The sequence below is a fragment of the Lactuca sativa genome, unplaced genomic scaffold (assembly GCF_002870075.4).
Source record: "Lactuca sativa cultivar Salinas unplaced genomic scaffold, Lsat_Salinas_v11 Lsat_1_v11_unplaced_15, whole genome shotgun sequence".
Lineage (NCBI taxonomy): Eukaryota > Viridiplantae > Streptophyta > Magnoliopsida > Asterales > Asteraceae > Lactuca > Lactuca sativa.
In genome coordinates this window covers 2,365-29,811 of record NW_026440207.1, presented here as the reverse complement: position 1 = coordinate 29,811, position 27,447 = coordinate 2,365, and the positions used below count along the sequence as shown (strand labels likewise).

At 35.1% G+C, this 27,447-nt stretch overlaps 1 long non-coding RNA gene across 41 annotated transcripts; it reads right to left on the bottom strand.

Moving 5' to 3' along the window:
• Window positions 1–1,906: 1,906 nt before the first annotated feature.
• LOC111911032 (uncharacterized) lies at window positions 1,907–27,166 on the bottom strand. 41 transcript variants are annotated; one of them, XR_008227444.1, is made up of 25 exons: window positions 26,999–27,163; window positions 26,760–26,930; window positions 26,611–26,660; window positions 26,066–26,290; window positions 25,797–25,997; window positions 25,592–25,718; window positions 25,406–25,440; window positions 25,132–25,185; window positions 24,865–24,971; window positions 24,724–24,795; window positions 24,528–24,645; window positions 23,555–23,628; window positions 22,909–23,154; window positions 22,742–22,818; window positions 19,880–20,033; window positions 19,655–19,800; window positions 19,174–19,229; window positions 18,718–18,852; window positions 18,534–18,616; window positions 18,380–18,459; window positions 18,125–18,304; window positions 16,737–17,413; window positions 15,662–15,753; window positions 15,498–15,582; window positions 1,907–1,925 (listed from the first exon to the last, which is right to left on the bottom strand). It is a non-coding gene; the product is annotated as an uncharacterized LOC111911032 (long non-coding RNA). The 41 variants fall into 41 exon arrangements; XR_008227443.1 differs by lacking the exon at window positions 1,907–1,925 and adding an exon at window positions 14,886–15,129; XR_008227440.1 differs by lacking the exon at window positions 1,907–1,925 and adding an exon at window positions 14,886–15,071.
• Window positions 27,167–27,447: the final 281 nt, after the last annotated feature.

Here is a 27,447-nt window from a genome sequence, read left to right as displayed (position 1 = left end):
GGGTAGGGCAAGCTGAAAAACTGACATATTCCTGAATGTCAGCTCGTAGCATGTCATGGTAGCAGGTCCTCCTCATGTCCTCATCTCCTGCATACTGGGGAACCAATAACGACCTCTCCCGGAACTTGGCAGTGATCTCTGCCACTGTATTAGTCGACTGTCTCATATCCAGGAACTCCCGGGCCAACTGCTGGAGTTCTACCGCAGGCGCAAACTCAACTTTGAACCGGGTCACAAAATTCGGCCATCTCATAGCCTCAATAGCCGAGGCTCCCAGAGAGTCACCAACCGACTCCCACTAATCCCTGGCCCGGTCCCTCAAACATCCCGCTGCATATCGCACCTTCGACCCCTCGGGGCAGAAGCTGGTCAACTGTGCAGACTCAATGTATGCAATCCATCGTCTGGCAGCAATGAGGTCCTTTTCCCCATGGAAATCCGGCGCACCACTGCCCCTGAAGTCCTTAAAGAACAGTGTGTGTGATCCTGACTGGCTGGTCGCCATGTCATTCCTGAACGCCTTGAGGCGATCCTCCATCAACTCGACAATCCCTTCCTTGATCGACCCAAAGATGACCGGGGTCGCATCAAGGATGCGTCTAGTGATCTCAGACGCAATAAACTCACGTAGCCTCTCATCTACTGGTTCAGAACCTGAACCCAAACCCGATCCCTCTCCTGAACTGCCAACTGCTGGCCTCGGACGTAGTAACACCATTCTGAAATACATAATGACAATTGTCAGTGATACTGATACATTTAGAGGGATCACATCTATCACAAGTTCCCTGGTCTTGCCTCGGCCTTCCTCGATTCAAGTACGGATCCTCTGCTTCCAGTAGTACGGGCCCATACTACCTTCCACATCTATCCGTACTTTCCTCAAGAACTGCCTCGACTCCACCAAGTCACTACTACTGCTACTGATCTTTGCTACTCTCATCCAAGGCTTGCCCTAGGGAGAATCTCGAACTCCACCCAAACCGGCCCTCAGCTGATGAAGGCCTCCTTGTGATGCCAATTAGCCATTACCTGAATACCATCGCATGTAATGAGGCTCAGATAATCCTTCGAGTAAAAGACTCGTCACTACAACGATTAGACTCAAACAAGAGTTGCACAATAGGGCCAAGTCCAACACTCTGGGATTATCCAACCCATATCACATGAGACATGACATATTCACCTAATGGCTAACTCCCATCATTCAGAGTCCCACAAATCACAAAGAAAGCAACATTCAGACAAAAAGGGAGCGATCTCAAGCAATCCTATCCTCATAACAGGAAACTTTACTAGCATACAATGCTGATCTCATACTACCAGGCATAACCTAAACAGGCCATCCTATTACTGTCTACTCAACACTAGCATGCAATTCTCATAAGTTGAAACACATAAAGCAGGCACATAAAGCATCATTCCTAGATCCTTAGTCATATTCTAGCATGTTATTCTACTGAAACTGATAAACATAACATAACTTGTATGGGTACTTTGGGGAATACTTACTTAAGCTTGGCCGGTCGCACACATAACACACTTCGTTCTTTTTCCAATACTCCTTTTAACTTGTCTTTTAGAAAACCATTTCCTTGTAAAAATCTTTTAATCCCTCGATTTGAGTCCAGTCACCCCCGAGGGTGTGTCCGAATCCCTCAAACCAGGGCTCTGATACCAACTTATAACATCCTAAATTTTGAGTCCAAAAATTTCATTTTAATTAACCAATTATAAAAACATTCATAAGAAAACTACGTAAAAATATATCATTTTGTAAATCCAGATATCATGTCTGAAAGCCCAAAACATATAATAACAACATGTCAGAGTACAATCCCAGAATATCTCAAATGCAGAAAATCAATGTGTGTGTATGATGTGTTGCTACCACGCTATCTCCTTCCCCTTCGCTGAAGAGGTACCTGAAACCAAAACTGTAAATTGTAAGCATGAAGCTTAGTGAGTTCCCCCATCGTACTACATACCATACAATCACATAACAAACACATACTGTCAGGCATATATGGGTGCCCGACCTACCCTTTCGGTCCTGTCGACCGGATACTGCCCAACATATCTGGGTGTTGGCCTACCCCTTCGGTCATTTCGACCGGATACTGCCTGGCATATCTAGGTGCTGGCCTACCCCTTCGGTCTTGTCGACTGGATACTGCCTAGCATATATGGGTGTTGGCCTCCTTTTCGGTCATGTCGACCGGATACTGCCTAGCATATATGGGTGCTGGCCTACCCCTTCAGTCCTGTCGACCGGATAGTGCCTAGCATATCTGGGTGTTGGCCTACCCCTTCGGTCCTGTCGATTGGATATTGGGGACTATTTCACCCCTCTACTACTACCACATAGCATGCATCACATAGTCAAATTCTATCTAGTATGACTGGGTATGACAACCCCTCTTTGGCCCTATCGACCGGAAATCTTGAGGACTATCTCCCCTACCGCTACTGGCATACAATCTCATATCATACTAGCACATAACATATCAAATGGTAGAAAACCTAGATGAATATCACAAAGACAATCATCTAACATACAACTCCTACTGGTGGGCCGACATTGTGGTCGTAGACCCACCGCTACTGGAAGGTAACTCACCTCGTACGAGTAGCTGCTGATAATCTGTGCGGGAAATCTCTGTCCGCTGTTGCTCCAGAAATCCTCCGGCTATAAACCCCACAAAACACTTAGTCAGAATCTGATATATACTCTTAGGGTAAAATGACTAATTTACCCCTGACCAAGTCCAAGTCAAAGTCAACTTCCAGTTGACCCGACTCGTCGAGTTGGGCCGCCAACTCGTCGAGTCCCTAACTCTTTACCCGACCTTATCCACGACTCTACTCGTCGAGTTCAACAATGGCTCGACGAGTTCCCCCTCCCTTATGAACATCGAATGAATCTTCATCCGACTCGCCGAGTCGGATGAACAACTCGTCGAGTTCCTTCATCTGATAAACAAGTCATGTGCTTGACTCACCGAGTTGTATGAACAACTCATCGAGTTCATCTTCAACTGCAAGGAGATTGCCTTGGACTCGCCGAGTCCGTTCTTGCACTCGTCGAGTCCAATGAAGTCCAGATCTAAGACTAAGTCCAATACGTTGGGTCACTCCCTTGGGCCCTCTAAAAACCCTTCTTGTGCTCAACTGGTTTCCTTCAAACCTTAGCAGAAAAGGGGAGTTTCGCCTCAAACTTGTCAAGTCCCAAGAACGACTCGTCGAGTCGGGCACGTCCAAGTCTTATTTTTTGATTTCTAGCGTACAACTCTTGACCAAACGGTAGATCTAAGCTCCTTCAATCATTCTAGCACGTAAAGTTACAAACTTTACGTGCATGCATGGGACTTTGAGCTCAAAAGGACATAAAATAAGCTCTTAAGATGCATGGGACCTTAAATGGGTGCAAAAGCAACCCCTAACTGCCTTGTGACTCCCTTAATGACTTGATTCTGAAGCCTAAACCCCAACCATGCTTGCAATCATGGTTGGTCACCAAAAATGTCTTATAAAAGCCCTAAATCTCCCCAGAAAAGGGATCTATCAAATGAAGGAGCAAGGTTACAACTTTATACCTCCAATGAACCGTGGAAGATGCAAAAACTCGAGTTCCCTTGGTCTTCACTTGTTTCCTCAAGTCTTTCCCTCCCTCCTTATGGTCACAACTAGCAAGATCCACCAAAAATGCTTTAGATCTTCTCAAAAACAGCTAGGGTTTGCTATGGTGGGTTTCTGGGAGCAATAGGGACGAAGTGGTGGTTGAAAGAGATGATTAAATAGGGTGCAAACCCTCGGATTAGGGTTTTTGTCCAGTCAGAGCCTACTCGTCGAGTCTAGTCGTCGAATCGATGAGTCCGCCACTTAAGTCCTGTGTCCAAACCCGCTCCTACTCGACGAGTTGGTCCTTCAACTCACCGAGTCCCAGGCAAAAAATGCAAAACACTTAGATAAAAATACATACCAAGAACCAGGTGCTACAATGTTATAGTTTAATGAATGTGGGTCCATTTAGGGCCCAAATAAGTTTTCTTAACCCAAAATAATCCAATTGAGATTTTATTGGCCCATTAGGCCCAATAAGAGGGTCCTGGTCTAATAAGAGTTTGAACCGGGATATTAGGGTTACAACCCAAGGTTGAGTGTATGAAATGTATTGAAGTACGTTTAGGGCTTCACGAGTGAGTTTTGATTCGAATGGTTGTTTTTGAATGAGTAATATGTATAACCTTAAACTTGAAGCTACAAGATACATCATGAGTTGATTACATATAGACAAAATTTCCTAGCCCAATTATGCTAGTGGTGACACAGGGACTGCTGGGCAAGCAGTTCATTCGTCCGAGTAGTTCTCCATGGGGAGCGTCGATTCTCTTCGTTAGGAAGAAGGATGATTCACACCGGATGTGCATTGACTACCGGGAGTTTAGAAAGTTGAAGGTGAATAACCGGTATCCACTCCCGAGGATAGATAATCTTTTTGATCATTTGCAAGGAGGATCTTGGTTCTCCAAGATAGATCTGAGGTCCGGGTACCATCAGGTCAAGGTTAGAGTGGAGGACGTGGAGAAGACCGCGTTCCGGACTCGTTATGGACATTACGAGTTCGTCGTAATACTGTTTGGGTTCACCAATGCTCCGACAATATTTATGGATCTGATGAATTGGGTCTGCAGACTGATGCTCGATCGCTTGGTCATCGTGTTCATAGACGACATCTTGGTGTACTCCAAGACCCGAGAGCAGCATGAGGAGCATCTACGAGAGCCATTAGGAGTTTTAAGATGTGAGCGGCTTTATGCCAAGTTCTCGAAGTGTGAGTTTTGGTTACGAGATGTTTAGTTGCTTGGACACCTCGTTAACCAGGAGGAGATTTTGGTCGATCCGGCCAAAATCGAGGCGGTTATGCAGTGGGAGGTTCCGAAATCTCCCTCGGATATCATGAGCTTCTTGGGATTGGCAGGGTACTACCAGATATTCATATAGGATTCTCCAAGATTGCAATACCCTTCATTCGTCTCACGAGGAAGAGGGTGGATTTCCGGTGGGGCCCAAAGCAGCAGAGGGCGTTTGAGACCCTCAAATAGCGACTATGTGAGGCTACAGTCTTGAATATCCTGGAAGAAGTTAAGGATTTTGTGGTATTTTGTGATGCATCAATCACAGGACTGTGAGCGATCCTCATGCAGGGAGGATGAGTGATAGCCTACGCATTGCGGCAGTTGAAGTTGCATGAGACGAGATACCATACTCATGATCTGGAGTTGGGAGAGGTGGTATTCGCTCTCAAGATTTGGAGACATTACCTATATGGGGTCTGTTGTACCATATACACGGACCACAAGAGCCTAAGACACATCATGGATCGGCCGAACCTAAACATGAGACATCGCAGGTGGCTGGATGTAGTCAAGGACTACGACTATGAGATCCTTTACCACCCAGGTAAAGTAAACATGGTTGCGGACGCTCTGAGCTGCAAGTCAGCTGGATCTTCTACCCCAGTAACATGTATGAGGATATCAGTGGATTCTCCACTTGTGAGCTTGATCCGGGAAGCTCAGGTAGAGGGTAAGAAATGTCTATTTGATTTATGTGGCGACATCTTTATCTACAAGTTTTTTAAAGATGAAAATTATGGTAAGAAGTTATTAGTGATTATAAATCAGGAGACTTTGAACTAATACACACCGGTTCAATATGTATTATGTAAAGAGTTCGAAATAGAGTCTACCACAAGTAATAACTTGTAAAATATCATCAACAATTTTGATAGATATTTTCTAAAGAAAAGATAATGCATGTCAATTTCATGGGTATATTAGTTGTATAAAGTTCGTAAAATTTGACCCTGAAGTAGGTCTACAACATACCAACTTAACGAGAAAACTTTGACAGCATACCGACCATTCGAAAATGAAATTTCGAGGTCTAACCATAGACATGAAAAATAACACTAGAGTCTATAATTAGGCTTAATGTATATCGAAAAGGGTGAGTAGGGTGTGCCCTACTCGCGAGAAGCATCGTTTTGTTTTATATTGGCTTCAGCCCTGGATGTGGCCAAATGGTGTTCTGTTTCCAACACACACCTTTCTAATGCGGCTTGGCGTTGCCGAAGTTCTCTAATCTCAGCTCGGTTGGTAGTTAGTTCTCTTTGCAGGCATCAGTGTGATTTCTGGTTAACTCTTGATATTCACTCAAGTGGTGGAGGCGAACCGTGTTGGCTACCGTAGTAGCACCAACCTCTACGACTCAGTGGACGGCTGATCTTGCTTGCTCGTCGTTACGAGCAACTTGACGTACAAACACAGGGATGGCTCTGTCTGTTAAGGCTCCCTCATCAAGGTTGTAGAAGCTTCGGTCCCATTATAGGGAATTTGTTAACCCTGTTCACGACTCCACCGCTCTAAGTTTACTACCCACTGTGGTGTTGGACCTTGGAAGTTATGTCGGGGATTGGGATTTTGGGCAACTTAAGGTGGATCATAGACTTCTGGTTCCGAGTTAGAGTCTTCCTGAATGTCCTCTTCCTCTAAGTCTACTTCTAGTTCCTATTCAAGCCATCCTACGTTCCCTTGGTTGGGAAAGTACGGATCCCCCATCAGATGAAATCCAACCATGTTATCTATGAGAGAATAGGGGTGAAAAAGTTATTAATAAATCTAGAGATGGTGTTATCATGTTATAAATACTCCCATAGTATTTAAATTTATGTTTGGTTCTCGAGTTCTTCTGGTTCATAGGTTAGGCAAGTTTTAGACTTGTTGCAACACCACGATTACTCCCAAACACATGTTATTCATATATTAAATAAATATAGTTGATCAGGCTATATTTATCCTATATACGATTACATAATTGTCCAGGTTTAACTATAGTGTCCAACATCTAAATACTTTTATGTAGTTCTCACTGCAATATTGTTACTTGTATGTATGCATATTAGTATACTTCTTATAAAATACTTAGATTTTAAAAGTGTACTTTTAGTCAGAGCACTTCAGCCTCATTGTATTTATACTTGTATATCTTTTATGGTTTGATATACTTAGTTCGCTATAAACAATGCTCTGATACCAATCTGTCACACCCTAAACCGGAACGGCGGAAACGTTCAGGGGCGGATGACATCATGTATAATATCACAAAATTTGCATAATAGTAATCAAAGTACAACAGCCATGTATTGAAAAAGTATAAGTTTTACATATGTGTTCAAGTCATTGTATACATGATACCAAAAAGTTAAAAGACATGAGTCAATGAAGCCTCGTCTTCTCAAAAATTTATGAAAGTTATTGTACTCTGATATAGTATGTTGTAGTTTTAACCAATTTGAAACCACGAAAAGTGTGTTTCTTTGTACTGACTTGGTAATCTACATTTGTACTTGTAAAAATATTGTATTATAGTTTTATTATTTAATAAGACTATATGAAGATGTTTACTTATTCATACACTAATCGTATAGTTCAATACCAAATTGTGAGTTACTATAACCATGCTTGATGACCTAAGATGGCCTGAATACGACGTTCTTCAGGCGTCGCTATCGGTACGACATTTGTCACCACAGGCCTGCGGGCCTAGCTGTTGCAAGCAGCTCTGGTGCGGGATTGTCAGTCACGTATAGATCTATACACAAATGTCACGCTCTCCCTCCAGGAGACTCTGGTTATAAATTTCAGGACTTGGTTGGTACTTAGATAAGTACTTGAAGTGTGTCTCACAAATGCTATATTGACGTTTACGTATAGAATAATGAAAAGTTACTTTGTAATAGACAAACTGTAAACTTTTCTCATAAACTATATTGAATATATTTTATAGGTTTGTTATCCGTAAGTTATCCTGAATATATAAAGTAGTATACATGATCCACAAACTGTATCTTGTATGTTTATTATCCTTATTGAAATCTGATCTTTGAAAAGTAATATGTAAGTCCCATAAACTATACTCATTATAGTTTATATGTTTGTGTTTTTCTGAAATGAAAACTTTTGTATTGTAAATAATTCGGTAAGTTTAAATTGAAAATTTGTGATACGGTTATCCCGTGTAATTCAGTATTTATATCCAAATGGTATTAAAATAGTTTGCAAAAATTATATTTTTGTTTAGCAGGTTAAAAATGAATTTATACTTATACAAATATAATATTTATATAATTTTGATTACACCGATAGTCGAATAAATAATTCTACCCCAACCCACAACCAAACAAGGAACAGGAAATGGAGTCAAATTATCAATTCTAAGCCTGTTGAACCCTAAATATATAATTCATATAAGTATATAATTTTATCAAAGAAAACAATTAATAAATATTGAAAACATTTATATATCAACACAATTTCTTGTGTTACACTTGTATTCATCCTCTCCCCTAAAACAGTGAAAAATCATGAAAACGTAGGGGTATGAACTCACATTGTGTGTGAGTTTCTGGTTAGTTTCGATGGGGTTGCGATGATTCCCAATATAGAATATGTGTGATTAACCGTATCCTAATTATATTTTACACATAATTACATGCATAAATTAGATAACTAATGATTTAACAAGATAAATAATATTAGTTCATATGGATTTCTTACTAATAGTGAAGAAAGTTCTAGGTATCGATTTGAATGTTTGAAGGCTAACTGGGTAACTGCTTGCAGATACGAAGAACTTTGATATGAGTTTTGAGAGCATATGAGTGAATTACGTTTACTGTAAGCGTATAATGAATTCATTTGTTCCTTAAATATGAAGGAAACTCATAAGGCGGTGAATGTAAGTTTTACGGTGTAATCACATAGGGAAGCTGATTTTAGATAAGATTATGAAGATATTTGATGAGAGTTTACGGTTATACACTTCCAAGATGAAGTGTTTACGGTCTAGAAACTCAAATGGTAAAGGGTTTACGGTTTGATTTCATTCTAATTAGGTGTTCACGGTTTGAATTCTATTTCATAATGTGTTCACGGTTGAGCTTTTGTTCTTAATGGAGTTCACGGTTTTGCTTTTGTTTTTAAATGATGTTCATGGTTTTGATTTCATTCTAAATGTTGTTCAAGGTTTGTATTATATATATATATATATATATATATATATATATATATATATATATGTATATATATATATATTGTATATTTTCCTATTTTAGTTGAAGTATAAGCCCCTTTATTTAAACTTGAACTTAAATCAATATATGTTTCATTATATATATATATATATATATATATATATATATATATATATATATATATAATTCATAGGAGTATGGTTTTCAAATATATGTTTATACAATAATTTATATAAACATGTCCTATAGCATTCAAAGTTCTTAATGTATAGATATTATGATGTTAAATTACCTGCATACTATTGTAGTTTAGACTTATATTGATTTGAAATAATGGGTTGTTACATAGAGGTTCCCACGTGGAAGTGGGAACAGATCACGATGGATTTTATTACTAAGCTGCCGAGGACGGCGAAGGGCTTCGACGCTATTTGGGTCATCGTGGATCGATTGACCAAGAGCGTCCACCTTTTAGTAATACGGGAGAGTTCATCGGCCGAGAAGCTACCCGAAATGTATATCCGCGAGATCGTTGCTCGCCATGGGGTGTCGGTCTCTATTTGTCTCAAACCATGATGTTCAATTCATCTGCCGTTTCTGAAAAAAGTTCCATGAGGAACTGGGCACGCAGCTTCAATTCAGTACGGCCTATCATCCGCAGATAGATGACCAGAGTGAGCAGACCATACAGACTCTCGAGGATATGCTAAGAGCTTGCGTTATTGACTTCGGTGGGAGCTGGGACTCGTACCTACCCCTTGCAGAGTTATCCGACAACAACATCTTTCAATCCAGTATTGGTGCTCCACCATATGAGTTGTTGTATGGGCGGAGATGTAGCACCCCAGTCTGTTGGGGCGAGGTTGGTCACAGGATGATGGGTTAGACCGAGATAGTTTCGCAGACTACCGAGATGATTCAGCAGATCAGACAGCGGTTGTAGACCGCACAGAGTCGGCAGAACAGTTACACCGACTGGCGTCGATCTGAGTTGGAGTTTTAGGTCGATGACATGGTACTCCTGAAGGTCTCACCCTGGAAGGTGTGATTCACATCAGGAAGAGGGGGAAGTTGGGTCCCCGATACATCGGGCCATTCAGGATCGCTGCCAGGGTTTGCATGGTGACGTATAGACTAGATCTTCCTAAGGAGCTTAGTCAGGTCCACAACACTTTCCATGTTTCACAGTTGCGGAAGTGCATTCTAGATGAGCAGGCGGTAGTGTCGTTATATGATATTCAGGTTGATAGGTGTCTGAATTACATGGAGAGGCCATTGGCCGTTCTTGAGAGGAAGGTAAAGGTTCTATGGAACAAGAAAGTACCTTTGGTAAAGGTACAGTGGAAGCACAGGAGGGGATCAGAGTGGATGTGGGAGCCGGAGGCAGAGATGTGGGAGCACTATCCAGAATTGTTCATCGCAGCAGACTTCGAGGATGAAGTCTAATTCAAGTGGGGGAGAATTGTAACACCCTGATGCCCAGGTATAAGTTTTAAAACCTTATATACATGTTTATGGACCTACACGACGAGTTGGTTGCTCTAACTCGTTGTGTAGAGTCAGGTTAGCCCACATGGATTATTGGACCTACTCGACGAGTCGGAGGACCCTAACTCGACGAGTAGGAGCTGGAAAATGAAACCCTAATTTTTAGGGTTTGCACCCTATTTAAGGGACCTTAAGTCTTTTCCTCCAGCCCCTTACCACCTCCTAACGGCCAGAAGAAACCCTAATCAGTGTAGACTTGTTCTTGAGTGTTTGTGAGATTTAAAGAGTGATTTTGGTGCATTTTGTGAAGAAGGTTTGAAGTTTAAGGATCTTGGAGCAAAGGAAAAGTTGTGGATCTGAATCTACTTCACATGTGCATCATTTTGAAGGTAACAAGCTGTTACCTTGACTTCCCTCTACCTAGATCTCTCTATACTTAAGTTTAGGGCCATTTTAGCATATATGTGAACCATTTCGGGTATTGTTCATGATCTGAAGTTGTAACTTCAGATTTGGACTTCTCTTAGTCCCTATAGCCATAAAGTTATCTGATTTATCAAGCTTGGGCCTTTCTCTTTGGGTTAAACCTTTCCCTTAGTTGGTTTTGGCATTTAGGACCATGCATGTATGTAAAGTTTGCAACTTTACGTGGAAACCATGCCCTAGGAAGTTAGATCTGCAACATGGAGCTTTAGAGCGACTTAAAAACGTTTGGATTAGAAATGAACTGAATGAACTCGAAGAGTCACATAGCCGACTCGGCGAGTCGGATGAAGATTGCCCGTATTTGATTATGCATGAACTCAGCGAGTCGATAAGAGGACTCAACGAGTCAGTAAGGGTTTTTCCCGACATCTGGACATGCATGGACTCGACGAGTTGGTTGAAAACCCGTTGAGTCAATTAGGGTTTTGGTGAATTCTGAGTTCTTAAGGAACTTGACAAGTTGCTAGCTGCACTCGACGAGTTGGGTCAACATGGACTGTTGACTTTGACTGTTGACTTTGACTTTGACCAATGGTTGACCAGTGTGACTTATGGGGGTATTTTGGTAATTTGGGAATCTATGGAAGTGGATCATTGGTGGATGTAGGTGTTGGACTTGGAGCTGTATTTGGTGGAGATTGACTTTATCACTTCGAGCTACTTGTGAAGTGAGTTCTCGTGATTATATCAACAGGGTCTAAGGCACTAATGTCGACCCTTTTCGGATTTGTATCCGGGATATTGCATGATAAGCTTATTGATTGACATCCTGGTAATTAGGATGATGATATGCTTAGGGACATGGTTAGGACGTTAGGTCAGTATCTTGGTATATAGGATGATGCTATGTTAGTGACCGATTAGGTCTATATCTTGGTTATAGGATGTTGTTATGATAAGTGATTTGTTAGATCGATTTGAATGTTATATATGCTAACGTATAATATTTATGTGCACATGATTGTTTTATTGGGGGTTGGGTTGAGGCGGTCATGCTTTGTGCTGAAGGCCAACATACCTAGGGTGGTCCGGATAGACTGAAGTCCCTGCGAGGCGGTCAAGTCAGGCCGAAGGCCCGACGAGCGGTCCGGATAGGCTGTAGGCCTTGCGAGGCGGTCCTAGGCGTGCTGAAGGCTCGGAGAGCGGTCCAGATAAGCTGAAGGCCTGCGAGGCGGCCCCGTCAGGCTGAAGGCTCATAATGCATGCTGTTTGTTTATATGATATGATTATATATGTATGGCGTTGGTATTTTGGGGGTAACTCGCTAAGCCTTCGAGCTTATATTTATCGATTATTGTTTCAGGAAATTCTGATGATCGCGAGAAGGCGAAGGCGTGATCGTGCACCTCCTTATATTTTTATAATCTGATTCTTGGATACTTTAACACTAAACCATTTTTGAAAACAAGTTTTGTAATAATTATTGGTTTTAAAATGTTTTAAAAAGTTTACATTTGACATGATTTTTATGGATGTTACACATTCCCACTAGTGATCACATCATCATGACATGTTATATAAATTGAAACTCTCATGACCTTTCAAATTTCCAATAAACTCTCATAAGCTTTTAAATCTGTAATAACATATAAAATGTTTAATTAACGTGAGATAAATAGAAAAAAAAACTTTATACCTATGTTTTAATCTTTTACAAAAATTTGATAATAATAAGCGACTTTAAAATTAATTAATAATAACATACTGCAATAACAAAAATTAATTACATTACATTACGTTATAAACATTATATTTCAAATGATAAAAAGAAAATTTAAAAATAGTCAAATACGTAATTTTTAAATCACTTAACCATAACAAGAGTTAAAACTAACACTAAATTAATAGTTATATTTAAATTTATTCACGAATATACCACAAGTAGATGTCATTAACTGATCTGATTCTAACGTTATATATATATATATATATATATATATATATATATATATATATATATATATATATATATATATATATATATATATAACGTTTCGTTATCATTGCGACATATTTTATGATAATGCTATTAACTTCAATCCTACTAGTAAAAGTTTCGTCATAACCTGTTATTTAACTTATTTGAATAAACTATACATTTTGATTTATTCAATGAATACAAATTTTATTTACAATACACACAATACCCGAAAGTCTTGTCATATACCCTTTTCAATAAATAAAATATTGGCTAGCAATAAGGTTCACATACTTCACTGTCACTCGTAATAAAACGAAACCAAATGAGTTAAGTGATAATATTGAAAATATAATCCTACAAGTGGTAACCAAAATCAATCATGTTGAAATTTCTCGATAACAAAGGACTATGTGATAAGTGTTTAGATTTTCAAAGTATATGTTAGAAAATAGAAAGAACATTTTTTATGAATGTCTTAATAAGAAAAAAGTAGAAAGATGCAATATTATCATAGTGCACCGTCTTATTAAACAAAATTTAAATGTTAGATTTTGAAGATATAAATCTATAAAAGTTGACCAAAATAAAACAAGTTATTTTCAAAATACAAAGTCTTACAATGTCTTAATAGGTTAGATATTGAAATCTATAATGCAATACTAGAAATAATAAGGGCTAGTTCCATATAAGCCCTTAGGTTTTAAAAAAATATTGATTTTACCCTAGTGCGTCTTTTGGGGTTAATAAAGCCTGAGGTTTTGTTTAATGGGTTTATTTATTGTAATTACAAGGTTTTACCCATTGTTGGCGGTAACCCTCTCTTGAGTTGGCAAGTTGGATCCTATGTGGAATCCTACATGGTAGTCAACATGACATCCCCCTTTATATCAATTTCATCCTCGCAAGACTCGGTCGACATTTCTCTCCCACGTAATAATGTCAACATCCTTTCCAAAATCAAGCTCCATAGGGATTTCATGAAGTAAGAAGAAGGGCAGAGTGAAATTTTAGCAATGCCCTACTTATAAGGTAACAATGAATTTGATTTATTTCATGATCCTAAGTTGGTACAAGGAAGTTGTGGGTTTTTCAAATGAGTTGACGATCAACAAGATAAGGAAGACTTAAATAGGTTTACAGAACATAGACAGATGATGGCATTTATGCAGATGGTTGTTTTTTTGTTGGGAGCTATATTGTTCATGCTTGTTTTAGTAGTGTACAAGATATAGTTGAATTTGATTGTTTTGACATTGGTTGTTATGATAATGGTTGTTTTTAAAAGTACATTGCATAAAATGGTGTTTGGATGATACTAAACGATACATATTATAAGTACATTGCATAAAATGGTGTTTGGATAGTATTTGGATGATTTTAAAAGTACATTGCAGAAAATGGTGTTTTAATTATTCTAAACGGTACACCTTAAAAGTAGATTGCACAAAATAGTACACCCATATTGTACTCTTTGAAATATACATTGCAGAAAATGGTATTTGTAATTAAAAGTACATAATAAGAAGGGGTGTAACCATTAAATATAGTTAAATTCCATAATACCAATATGTCCTTTATATATATATATATATATATATATATATATATATATATATATATATATATATATATATATTCCTTTATGTACTTAAATGATCAACTATGACGAAACCCCACCTAAAAATTAAAGATCCATGCAAAGAAGCTAAATGTGGAAATACTAATCTTGATTGATAGTAATCAAAAGTTACTTGAGGCCCAAGTTGTGAATTAATTAAAGAGTAGTCCCCTTCCCTTCCCTTCCCTTGTCCCATTTTGTACAAAAATGACTTCTTCCACCAAGCTTCGTTTATTTGAATTTGTTTCGTCTTCCCTCCCCTTTGATAATATGTCTTCCCACAACCACAATTTATACATTAACCGGTTTTTGATTATTTGTTTATGCTTCTTTTAATTAAATCCTAACAGCTTAAACCTTCATATTTTACCGGAATTGGACGGTTAAATCCCGCTTGTGACAACAGATTCCCAACCGCTGCAAGGTCTCTACAGAACACCCATCCATTTGTACTAAAATGCCTAAACAATTCACAAAAAAGGCATCCTAAATGGTAACAAAAGAGCAAGTGGAAGTATGCTGCAATCAACGGGTGTAATAATTATTAATTAATGTACATATAAAAAAACACCAAAACATGTTTACAAAAGTGGCAACCTATATAATCCCCACTACACCCCCTTTCTATCTAACCAACTACTCCAAAGTGACTAGATTTGTAGACGAAGAAGAACCACCATCCTCATTGCCAATGGGGGGCAAGGGCTTAATGTAATGAGTTTGGGGCCAAATATTGTTTCCATTAACATGTATGTTTGAAGAGTAACATTCAAGATATTTATCTTTAGAAAAGTATTAATTAATATATCCATAAGGTGTTTGATGGATAAAATTAATTGCAATAATTTTCTGTACACATGGAATTCCAGACAAATCCCACAACTTACATGATCAGGCCGTAGCATCTAAGTCCACCATGTAATTTTCACATCCTCATCTAGCTTCAAACACATTTCCTTGACTATGAAAAATCTACAATAATTTATACAGCTAGTAACAATCTTTGTTACGATTAATATAATTTTTATAATGCATAAAATTAGTAATATACCTCATATTCTTTCCAAAGCGATTCATTTTCCTTGTCACTGTTGGACAAACATTAGAATTCCATCTTTGACTTTCCTTATTCATGTGGCAAACCTGTTCATAAAAGTATATCTTAGATTTTCCAAAAGGTTAGTCTTAACAAGAAAAAACTTGAAAGGTACAATGTTTTCAAAATGTATTATCCTAATAAGAAAAAAAAAGTTAAAAGATAACATTTAAATATGTTATATTTCAAAAATAAAATGTTGTCTTAATCAGGAAAAAGGTTGAATGATAAAAAAAAAAAATTCAAATCTAATAATATTCGATTTTCAAAGTGTATTGCTTTAATAAGAAAAAGGTTGAATGGTAGAAGTTTTTAAACTTAGTAGTCTTAATAGGTGAGATTTTTAAAGTGCAATGTCTTCATCAGGAAGGTATTAAATGAGTGTCTTAATATGTTAGATATTAGCAGTATAACACTATAATTTAAATAGTAATATTTAAGATAAAGCACATTGTCTTAATATGAAAAAAGATATACAGAAATAGGAAAGAAAATTGAAAGTATAATGTTAGTGATGGTAACATAAATCATAGATGCTTAGATTTTCAAAGTATAATGGCTTAATAGTAAAAGATTGTAAGAAAAAAAATCTCTATAGCTATATTTTACAATTGTCTAGACATTCAAAGTCTAGATTTTTCAAGTATAAAATGCTATATATGTTTACCAAAATCAAGCAAGTTTAGATTTTCAAAATAAAGTCTTGATAATAAAAAAAAATTAAAGCTATAATATGCTATAACTGGTAACCAAAAACAAAAATGTTTAGTTTGTGGATGTAGAGTGACTTGATAGCAAGAATAATAAAATTACAGTGTCTTAATAGCTTTGATTATGAAAATATAATGTTTTTTTTATAAAATTATATTGTTTTAATAGAAGGTTATATACCTTTGCATCTAAATAGCATTCAGTTGCAACATACAAACTTATGAGGCCAATATGGAAAGGATTTTTTTTATTATTGTTACCTTATTAGACATTTTACATGTATATTAAGTAATCAGCAAAGTCCAGTTTGGTTTATTACCTTGTCCGTAACACCTCCCATAACCTTAATGTTTTATCGTATTCAAATACCCTGAAACCATGTGATACTTTTTAATTAGCAAGGGTAGAGGAGTAAATTTACTTGCCTTTTGAGTTGGATCAGAATCCAACAGAAACAGAAAGCAGTTGTTTTGTCTGAAGTAGTTGTGTAATGGGCTGTTGAATAGTTCCACCAGCTGCCCTATCAAAACAATAATAGACATGCTAAGAAACGGAATCGCGGATTCCGGCAGAGTTGGAATTCGAGATTCCATTTCTTGACGTGTTTGGTTGACAGTTTGGATGGAATACACTTCTGTTGGATTTCTTGAAATTCCATGTTTGATAATCACAGCTAGGAACTGGAATTGTGGATACCGGTGGGATTGGAATTCGAGATTCCATTGAATGGTGCCTTTGGTTGAAAATTAGGACGGAATGCAACTTTGTCAAATTCCTTGGTATTTCATATATTGATGGACTTGAACCATTTATTTATAGGGGCAGGCGGAAGGAATGCCAGTTTTGATTCATTCCTCCCTCTTTATTAAAAGACCAAAATACCCTTGTTATATATTGAGATAGAGGGAGGACATTTGATAGCGCAAAGAAATAGTTGAGAGTGCATGGCTTTTTGATCACGGTTGAAATTTGGACCTAATCATTCCAATAAAACACCTGAAAGCTTATGAATTATTTTTCAAGATGAATAATAATGGAGAGAGAGAGAGAGAGAGAGAGAGAGAGAGAGAGAGAGAGAGAGATCACTCATGCTCTGTGAGATAAAAATTCTTTATTTCAATTATTAGCAAAATATTGTGTGTATAATAAATAAATAAAAAACACAAAGTAAAATGACTAATTAGATAAAGTAAAATGACTTTTTTTGCCCTTATCTTCATCTTCTAAATCTCCTTCATCTTAAATCATAAAAATCAAACCAAATTCAATCAACACCCAAAAATTAAAGAAAAATCAAGATCCAAAAGTATAAAATAAAAATAATTCTAACCTAACAATCTTTTTAGTTTACTGTTCATGGTTTTTTTTAATAAATTTGTTGGTACCTTGGATCTTAATTTTGTTTTAGTTTTAGCTTAATTTTTGGGTATTGGTTTGATTAGAGTTTAAGATTAAAGTTGAGGAATTTTAGGTTTACAGGATGAAGGATAAAAGAAGAGAGGGACAAAATAGTCATATTTCACTTGGATTTCACGAACATTTTGCAATACCAACAGTTCCACCATAGAGAGAAAACTTTCAACAAAACTATACTTTATTGACCCCTTGTGCAGCAAATGAAATATCTTAGATGAAAACCATAAGTTTTGAAATATCACGAGGACGAAATTGTAATTTACTCTATAAATAATAATAGTGGCATGTTACCTGGCAATAACCAAGATCAAAGTTGTAGAATGAGTAAGTCAACAATATATCATTACCTTAAAAACAAAAATAAAATACTTAAATAAAAAAAACCACATTTGAAATGTATGGTTATTTTCATACCACATCTTTCTCAATCAAACCCTTCCTTTCTCTAATTTCTGTAAACCTTTTTATACCCTGCAACATGAAATTGCAATAAATATAAAAACCTCTTTTGGGTGATAGAACTTGGAGGGCAAAATAGTCATTTACCTGCAATTGGTTTTTGATAGTCATGTATTCTAATGTTTTAGCTGAGACAACATACTGCCTCTGTGTAAGAATGCATAAACCTGGAATTGAACAGATTTTAGTTAAAATTAGCCAAAAGGGTCAATGCGTAAATTTCAACAAAATATAAAAAAACCTTTTTTTGCCCCTATAGAATATTCTCTGTTTTAAAGCATCTGGATCCATGACTAAGCCTTCATAATCCAAAAAGCTTGACCACTGTATAGCATAAATAGCATTTTTTTTAAATTTATTTTTCTCTTAATTTTTATACGAGTATAAGCAATGTTCATTAGTTTTTACACATAGAAGGCATGTACTTTATTCTTTATCCATAATAGGAGCATATTTTCAGAGAATCTTTTCGGGGATTAGGGTATAGTTATGCTCCTTAAATGTATGACAGATAAGCCAGACTCCTCCACTATACAAGTAAAGAGAAGGGAATGATAGACCTGAAATCAGTAGAACACATTTAAAAAAAAAAAAAAAATGATAAACATATTTTCAGAGAATGCTATAATCGGGTAGACATCATCTAAAAGTATAATGTTGTAATAAGAAAATAGCTAAAAGTAGCATGCTAAAATTGGGAAAAAATTTCAAAGTACAAACAAAAAGTCGAAAGTCCATTACTGTAATAGAAAGAAAGGATGGACAAATAAATGAAAGTAAGTTGTTATCTATTATTGCATTTAGGCCTAAAAAATAACCTAGAAAAATATTCTTTAAAGTATGGAAAACTAAAAGGCACCCTTGTTTTGTATATTTGTTACCTTTAACTTTGCATCATTAAACAGTGTTTCTCTCAGACTTCACTGCATTCTTACACCTTGCAAAAACCACAGACCTAATTGAGAATCAATAAGCCTTGTTGATTGAAAAATACATAAATTTATCTTTCCTATATGGATGGGCCCCATCTCTTCTGCATCTATAGGGAGGGAGACTTATTTCATTACAAGCAATTTCAATGTATTCAAAGTTGTTGTTAAATTGGACTATTCTGCTAAACTTCATTCTCTACTTATCTCACAAAAATCCTTAGATATGATAATTCTGCAATTAGTTTTTCTAAGTACAGTGACTTTATAGGAAAAATAATAAATGTAATATTACCCTAAAAAGATTGATTATATATTATTGTTACAGAACCACTGATATTCGATAATGAAAATTGTTACTAATTGGAAAACAAAATTATCTTCTATTAAAGTATTAAGATATATGATGATAAGGTAACAAAAATTGCAATACCTGATCCCCTCCGTTTCTTGTACAGATCACCACCAGAAAGAATGAGATGAAATCCATACTTTCTTAACATAATTCGTTTGGCTAAAAAAACAAAAGGTAACAACAATAAGATGCTTGTTCAAGCACAACAGCTGAATGAAGAGGTCCTGCAAAAAATTGAAGTTTTTAAACAAACAAAGTTCTCATATATAATATTTTTATTCACAAACAAGAATTAATTATTACCTCATCAGAGATAAGAAAGTACACACAAACACCCTCTCTTTATATTGACCACTTGATTTTAACATTTCCTTCCCTAATGTCCCAATTCACTGAATAAAAGCACATCTTTTTTTGATTGATTCAACAACATCAAGTATGTTAATCCCATCATTTCCTGAAGATGATATAAATAAGCACAAGTTTTAGGAACAGAGGGGTATTTCTGGAATTACACAAACAGGGTCATAGGCTCATATAATCTTTTGTAACCAGTGGATAGAAGAAGGCTGGAATCAACAACCAACTCCCTTATAATATTTAAGATTCAATGGAACTAAAAGTGTAAATTTGTAGTAGCCTTGGAACACAAATTGAAAGTGTGATGCTATCTATAAATGGGCAGATTTTTCAAAGTATGTTATGTTGCAATAAGAAATAAATGGAAGTACAGTGCTATATATAATTGGGTAGAATTTTCAAAGCAGAATGTCCTAATAAGAAAATAGCTAAAAGTAGTATATAACTGGGTAAAAATTTCAAAGCACAATGTCTTAATAAGAAAAAGTTGAAAGTCCATTACTGACAAATAAATGAAAGCAAGTTAAAAAATAACCACATACCTAATTGAGCATCAATAAGCCTTACTGACAAAAAGATTAAAACTCAAATAAATAAACTCATGATGTTATTGGAGATAGATGTTTATGTCTGTGATTATGATAACAAGACAGAATTAGTGAAAAGTTAGCAAAGTCAAACACATTATTACATTGTGATTGAGCAAAAGGATTGGAACTTGTTACACTAAATCACAACACCTCTTGGTTTGATTAAGATTCAAGACACACTTGTATTTCTAATTGAGTAAAATTACAAATAAACAAATTATCTTTCCCTAATTGAATCTTTAATGGCTCAAAAAGTTTTAATTTGGTTTGGTTTGGTTTGTGATTATTTACTTTTGTCTACATAATTCAATCCAACAACATTTTCACCCGCAAAACAACTCTTTAACTTAATTAAGAAATTTCATCAGACACCTAAAGTGCAGAGTAGGTGATCTAATTCAAAAACCCAACAAAACAAAAGATAAATGGAGGAGAAAAAGAGAAAGAAACCCAGTGAGGGTAGTAGATCCTTGGGTGTTTGATCTGTTTAAATAAAATGACAGATTAGTTTTAAGTAAAATGACTTTTTACCCTTATGTTCATCTTATCAATCTCCTTCCATCTTAAATCATAAAAACCTAACTAAATTCAATCGAAAAAACCCAAAAAATTAAAACACAATCAACATCCATAGTTTTTTTTTTTTTTTTCCATTTTGTTGGTACCCTGGATCTTAATTTTGTTTTAGTTTTAGTTTTAATATTTGGGTTTTGGTTTGATTGGATTTTCAGATGGAGATTGAGGAATTTTTAGGTTTAGAGGATGAAGGAGAAAAAGATGGGGACAAAATAGTAATTTCAATTGAACTTCACAGACATTTTGTAACAGCATCAGTTCCAGGGAAAAACCTTGCAACAAAACTACACTTTATCAACCACTTGTGCAACAAAAGAAATATCTAGATGAAAACCATAAGTTTTGAAATATCACAAGGACGAAACTGTAATTTACTCTATAAATAATAATAATAGTAGCAATAACCAAGATGAAAGTTGTAGAACAATTAAGTCAACAATAATATATCATGCAAAAGATAGATAATTTTTTAAGAGAAGTGGTGAATATCTAACATCTGTGTTGTTAAAGTTATCATGCTCCTTAAACATAAAGACAGCTAATTTTTGAAGACAAGTAGTGAATTTTAACATGGAAATGGAAGAGATGAAAAAGACATTGGCAAAATGGTCTTTTTCATAAATTTAACATATAGGCTGTTTGAAGTTGAGACCAAACACATTACACACCATGAAATGAGTAGCGTATTTTCAAAAAGATTATTATTATGTTTTTTAGGGAGTTAGGGTTTAATTTGTGGCTCCTTCAACATATATGATGATTATTTCTTCTTTGCTAAAAGAAAGCATTTTTTTATCAAGTCAATCATAGATATAGACACAAATCCAGTAAATATAAGATGCCATTATCCAGGTAGCACTTTATCAGTGCAGCACTTATTAAAAAAAAAAAGGAGGGTTATTTGCCTTATATCAGGAACAATACACAATCTGATATAAGCTTTTTTCCAAAATCAGTTGGATATGCTAAAATATCAAACCCATTAGATGATGTAATATATCAGGAAAAATTAAAACCCAAAATTTACAAAACATGCAAGAATCTGAGCAGAACCTTTGAAACATGGAGAAACGTAACAGAAATGAGTTACTACTTATAATCTCCATTTTTGTATCCATAATTTCTTAATAGGTTGAATGTTGAAAGTATAATATTAAAACAATGCCTCGTTAAGTTCGATTTGGAAAAAGAAAACTAGGAAAAGAATTAATAGTATAATGCTATGATTTGAATTTACCTGAGCAATAAGTTTTAAAAATTATACAGCCTTTAACCCCACCCAGTTGCTGATGGAAGAGTGGCATTACCTATATTTCTAGTCAATATGAGTTCTTGAAGATTGTAGCATCATTTCAATAAACTATCTTATCAGAAGGAATCTCTGAGCAACTGCAACTAATCAGAATTTTAACCATTTAAAAGAATTAACTATGGCACACAAAATATGAGTTCTTCAATTTATCTGCCACTAAAACAGCGTAACTATGGTGATGAAATGTGGAGCAAAAGAAGAGAAATTACATTTAGAATGTGTATATGAATATGAAATCTAGAGTTGATAAAAAAACAATCATGGAAAAACTAAAATGTTCGATAAAAAGAATTGACTAAATAACAAATATAATTTGTATAGAATTACCAGGTGTACCAAATAAGTTCTGAAGGCGTTTTCATGCGATATTCAACATTTTTTTTGATAAAAAAGCACATCAATTCCTGAAGATAAAAAATAAGCACAAGTTTTAGGAACAGAGGGGTATTTCAGGAAATACACAAACAGGGTCATAGAGCTACCTGTTCACTTACATATTGTTTCCATGCTTTGTCAGGTTGTAATCAGTGGCAATTTGATAAAGCAAGTTCATAATTTCATAACATGAAGGCATAATCACCCAATACCCTTTTCTGAGATTCAATAATGTACCTTTAAACATTAACAGAAAAGCTAAATAAGAAAGGGTCCACTAAATAACTGCTGAAGGTGTTTTCCATGCAATATTCAACATCTTTATTTGATTGAATCAACATGAAGTAAGTTAATCCCATCATTTCCTGAAGATAACAAATAAACATAAGTTTTAGGAACAGATGGGTATTTCTGGAAATACACAAACAGGGTCATAGACTCATATGATCTTTTTGTAATCAGTGGTAATCACCCAGCACCCTTATTTGAGATTCAATGCAATAACCACACACCTTATTGAGCATCAATAATAAGCCTTACTGATTATATAATACATAAATTTATCATACTCATCAATAAGCCTTACTGATTATAAAATACAATGTAAATTTAGGCTGCTCATTAAGTCTAAAACAAACAACAATTTTGACATGATGTGATTAAGTCCAACTGAGCCACCATAATACCATCTTTTTCCAAAAAAAAAAATCTTTCTAAATTGTCAAATTAGTAGTGTAGTTTGTGAGGGTAGAAGAGTAAACTTACTTGCCTTTTTGAATTATATCAGAATCCAGTAGAAACAGAAGCAGTCGTTTTGTTTGAAGTAGTTGTGAAATGAGCTGCCATATCAAAACAGTAATAATATACATGTTAGAAACTGCAGCTAAGAAATGGAATCGCGGGTTCCGACAGAATTGGAATTCGAGATTCCATTTCATGACGTGTTTGGTTGACAATTGGGACGGAATTCAGTTCTGTTGGATTTTCTTGAAATACTATTTTTAGTAATCGATTTGCAGCCAAGAATTGGAATTGTGGATTCCAAGGAAATTGGAATTCAAGATTCCATTCAATGGTGCATTTGGTTGAAAATTCAGACAAATTCCTTCAAATTTCAAATTTGATGGACTTCAACCATTTATGAGGGCAGGTTGGTTTCAATTTCATTACTCTTTTTTTTTATTAAATGACCAAAAAGCCCTTGATCACGGTTGAAATTTGGACCTAATCTTTCCATAAAAAAAAAAAAGAAGAAAAACAAAACACCAGAAAGCTTGTGATTCATCTTTCATGATGAGTAAGGATAGTGGAGAGAAATCACTCAAGCCCTGTGAGAAAGAAAAAAATTATTTCTTACAAACATTAGCAGAATATTGTGTATAATAAAAAATTTAAAAAAAAACACTAATAATTAACAATCAAATTTAGTTTTGCTGCAAGGTTCGTCTCTGGCGGCATTAAAAAAAGGTTTTAAAGTAAAATGACTCTTTTGCCCTAATCTTCATCTTCTCAATCTCCTTCATCTTAAATCATAAAGACCTAACTAAATTCAATCAACACCCAAAAATTAAAACAAAATCAAGATTAAAAAAAAATAAAAAATAAAAAAATAATAATAAAAAAAAAAAAAACAACAACTAACCTAACAACCTTTACTTTTCTAAATGAAAACCATAACTTTTGACATATCATAAGGACGAAATTGTAATTTACTCTATAAATAATATTGTCATGTTACCTGGCAATAACCAAGATCAAAGTTGTAGCACGAGTAAGTCAACAATATATCATGCAAAATGCATACATTTGGATTACCATCACCCTCATAGAACAACAATGAGCTGTCAAGTCCTTACCTTAAAAACAAAAATAAAATACTTAAAATAAAAAAAACCACATTTTAAATAATTTGAAATGCATGGTTATTTTCATACCACATCATTCTCGATCAAACCCTCCCTTTCTCTAATTTTGGTAAACCTTTTAGCCTGTTCCGGAGAAATACTCTGCAACATGAAATTGCAATAGATATAATACGTGGGTGACAGAAGTTGGAGGGCAAAATAGTCATTTACCTTCCATTGGTTTTTGAAAGACATGTATTCGGATGTTTTAACTGAGACAACATACTGCCTCTTTGCATATGTTGAATTGTATAAGATCCTACTAAAATTGCCCAAACCTGGAATTACATGTCGATAGCAGATTTAGTTAAAATTAGCCAAAAGGGTAAATGTGTAAATTGGATAAAATTTTCAAAGTGCAATGTCTTAATCAGAAAGAGTTGAAAGTACAATAATGTAATAGAAAGAAAATGAAACTAGGATGCTAAAAACACTTACATAAAATGCCCATGGATTTGATTCATGATCAGGTGCAAGTGTGTTTCTCTTGCTCTGTATCACATGCAATTATGAACTTCACATATATATATATATATATATATATATATATATATGTATATATATGTGTATATATATGTGTATATATATATATATCTATATATATATATATATATATATATATATATATATATATATATATATATATATATATATATATATATATATAAGGAGTGAAAACCTCTTTGTGGACTAAAAAAAATTCTTTTGGAACCTTTGGATTCATTGCACCATTACTCATAGAATGACCTGTCAAAAACCACATTTTAAATAATTTGAAATGTATGGTTATTTTCATATATTCGATAATGAAAATTATCTATTAAGTACTAATTGGAAAACAAAATTATCTTCTATTAAAGTATTAAGATATATGATAAGGTAACAAAAATTGCAATACCTGATCCCATTTCTTGTACAGATCACCACCAGAAAGAATGAGATGAAATCCATACTTTCTTAACATAATTCGTTTGGCTAAAATAAAAGGTAACAACAACAATAATCACAGCTGAATGAAGAGGTTCCTACAAAAAAAACTGAAGTTTTTTAACAAAAATCCCATATATAATACTTTTTATTCACAAAAGGGAATTGATTATTACCTCATCAGAGATACGAAAGTATACATCAGCACCTCTTTATATTGACCACTTGATTTTAACATTTCAATCCACCATGAGGCATTTCCTTCCCTGATGTAAAGATCTACCAGGCATACTAAATAAGTACTGAAGGTGTTTCTGTGCAATATTCAGCATCTTTTTTGATTGATTCAACATGAAGTAAGTTAATCCCATCATTTCCTGCAGATAAGCACAAGTTTTTAGGAACAAAGGGGTATTTCTGGAAATAAACAAACAGAGTTACAGACTCATATCTTTTGTAATTCAGTGGATAGAAGACAGAAATCACCCAACACCCTTATTTGAGATTCAATGGAACTAAAAGCGTATCTTTGTAGTGGCCTTGAAACAAAAAGCTCAGCATATAAATTGTTAAAAAAATCACAACACCTCTTGGAAGTATCCTCATTTGATTAAGATTCAAGCTTACTTTCCTTATGCCCCCAAAAATCAATTTTCAATCTCTAAAAATCCTGCAGTAAGAAAATTACAAACATAAGTCCATATATTTTTGTAGCAATGACAATCAAAATCTGTTTCAAATATGGAAATTTAACACTTCAGCCTAACGTATATTAATTATAGGCAACTCTTAGATAGAACCAAATACACTTCTATTTCTAATTGAGTTAAAACTACAAACAATAAATTTTCTTTCCCTGATTGAATCTCTAATAGCTCAATAATTTAATCCAATAACATTAAGACATTTCATCAAACACCTAAAGTGCACAGAAGAAGAATCTACAACTAAACAGTACTTTTTTGGGTTTCAAGACTATTTAAACTTAACTATTGTTGGACCAATCATCTTCATTTGATGGGTGCTTTCTATTAGGTGGCCTGCTTCAAAAAACCAACAAAACAAAAAATAAATGGACGAGAAATAGAAAGAAAAAAGAAAACCAGAAATCGGAGGAGAAAAGAGACAACTAAACTCACAGCCTAGAAATCAGAGGAGAAAGACATGTACTCGTTTTCTTGATCGATGATGATGGTGAACCAAACTGACATCGGACCAGACGTCATACTACAACTACAAAGAATAAAGGTACAACCCAATAGCCCCAGTGATGAAGGGAGGCCTGAAGATGTTAGCCTAATTTAAAATACCTAACAAAAACAAAAACGAAATCAATAAAATACACACACACACAAAAAAAAAAAAATAAGAACGTTACCTAACAGAGGAAGAGGGAAACGCAGAGGATTGTTGAACGTCGGGGAATGAAAGAAAGAGGAAACGGTGGTGTCGATAGAAGAAAAAGAACCTCCAAATAAAACCCTCTTCTTCAAAGAAACATGTATCTATGGTGTTTGTAGAGAAGCCAGAGGGATGAGTGAAGAAGGTTATTTAAGCGCGAATACACCGACCCAACCCTTTTAACTTCCGATTTCTAACGGTTCTTTTTATAAAACATTCCTAAATTACCATGCTAACAAAATAACATTTCCATTTATCTTAAGCCCCTTAACTTTTGTTTTTTACTTTAACCTGCCTTTTTTCTTTTTAATTTTTATCACAAATTTGGTCTACACTTATTTTTTTTTACAACTTTCTTTTTATATAATTTCTAAAATTTAGGCTTTTAAAAAAAATTATTTTGTTACAATTTTATAAAATTTGATT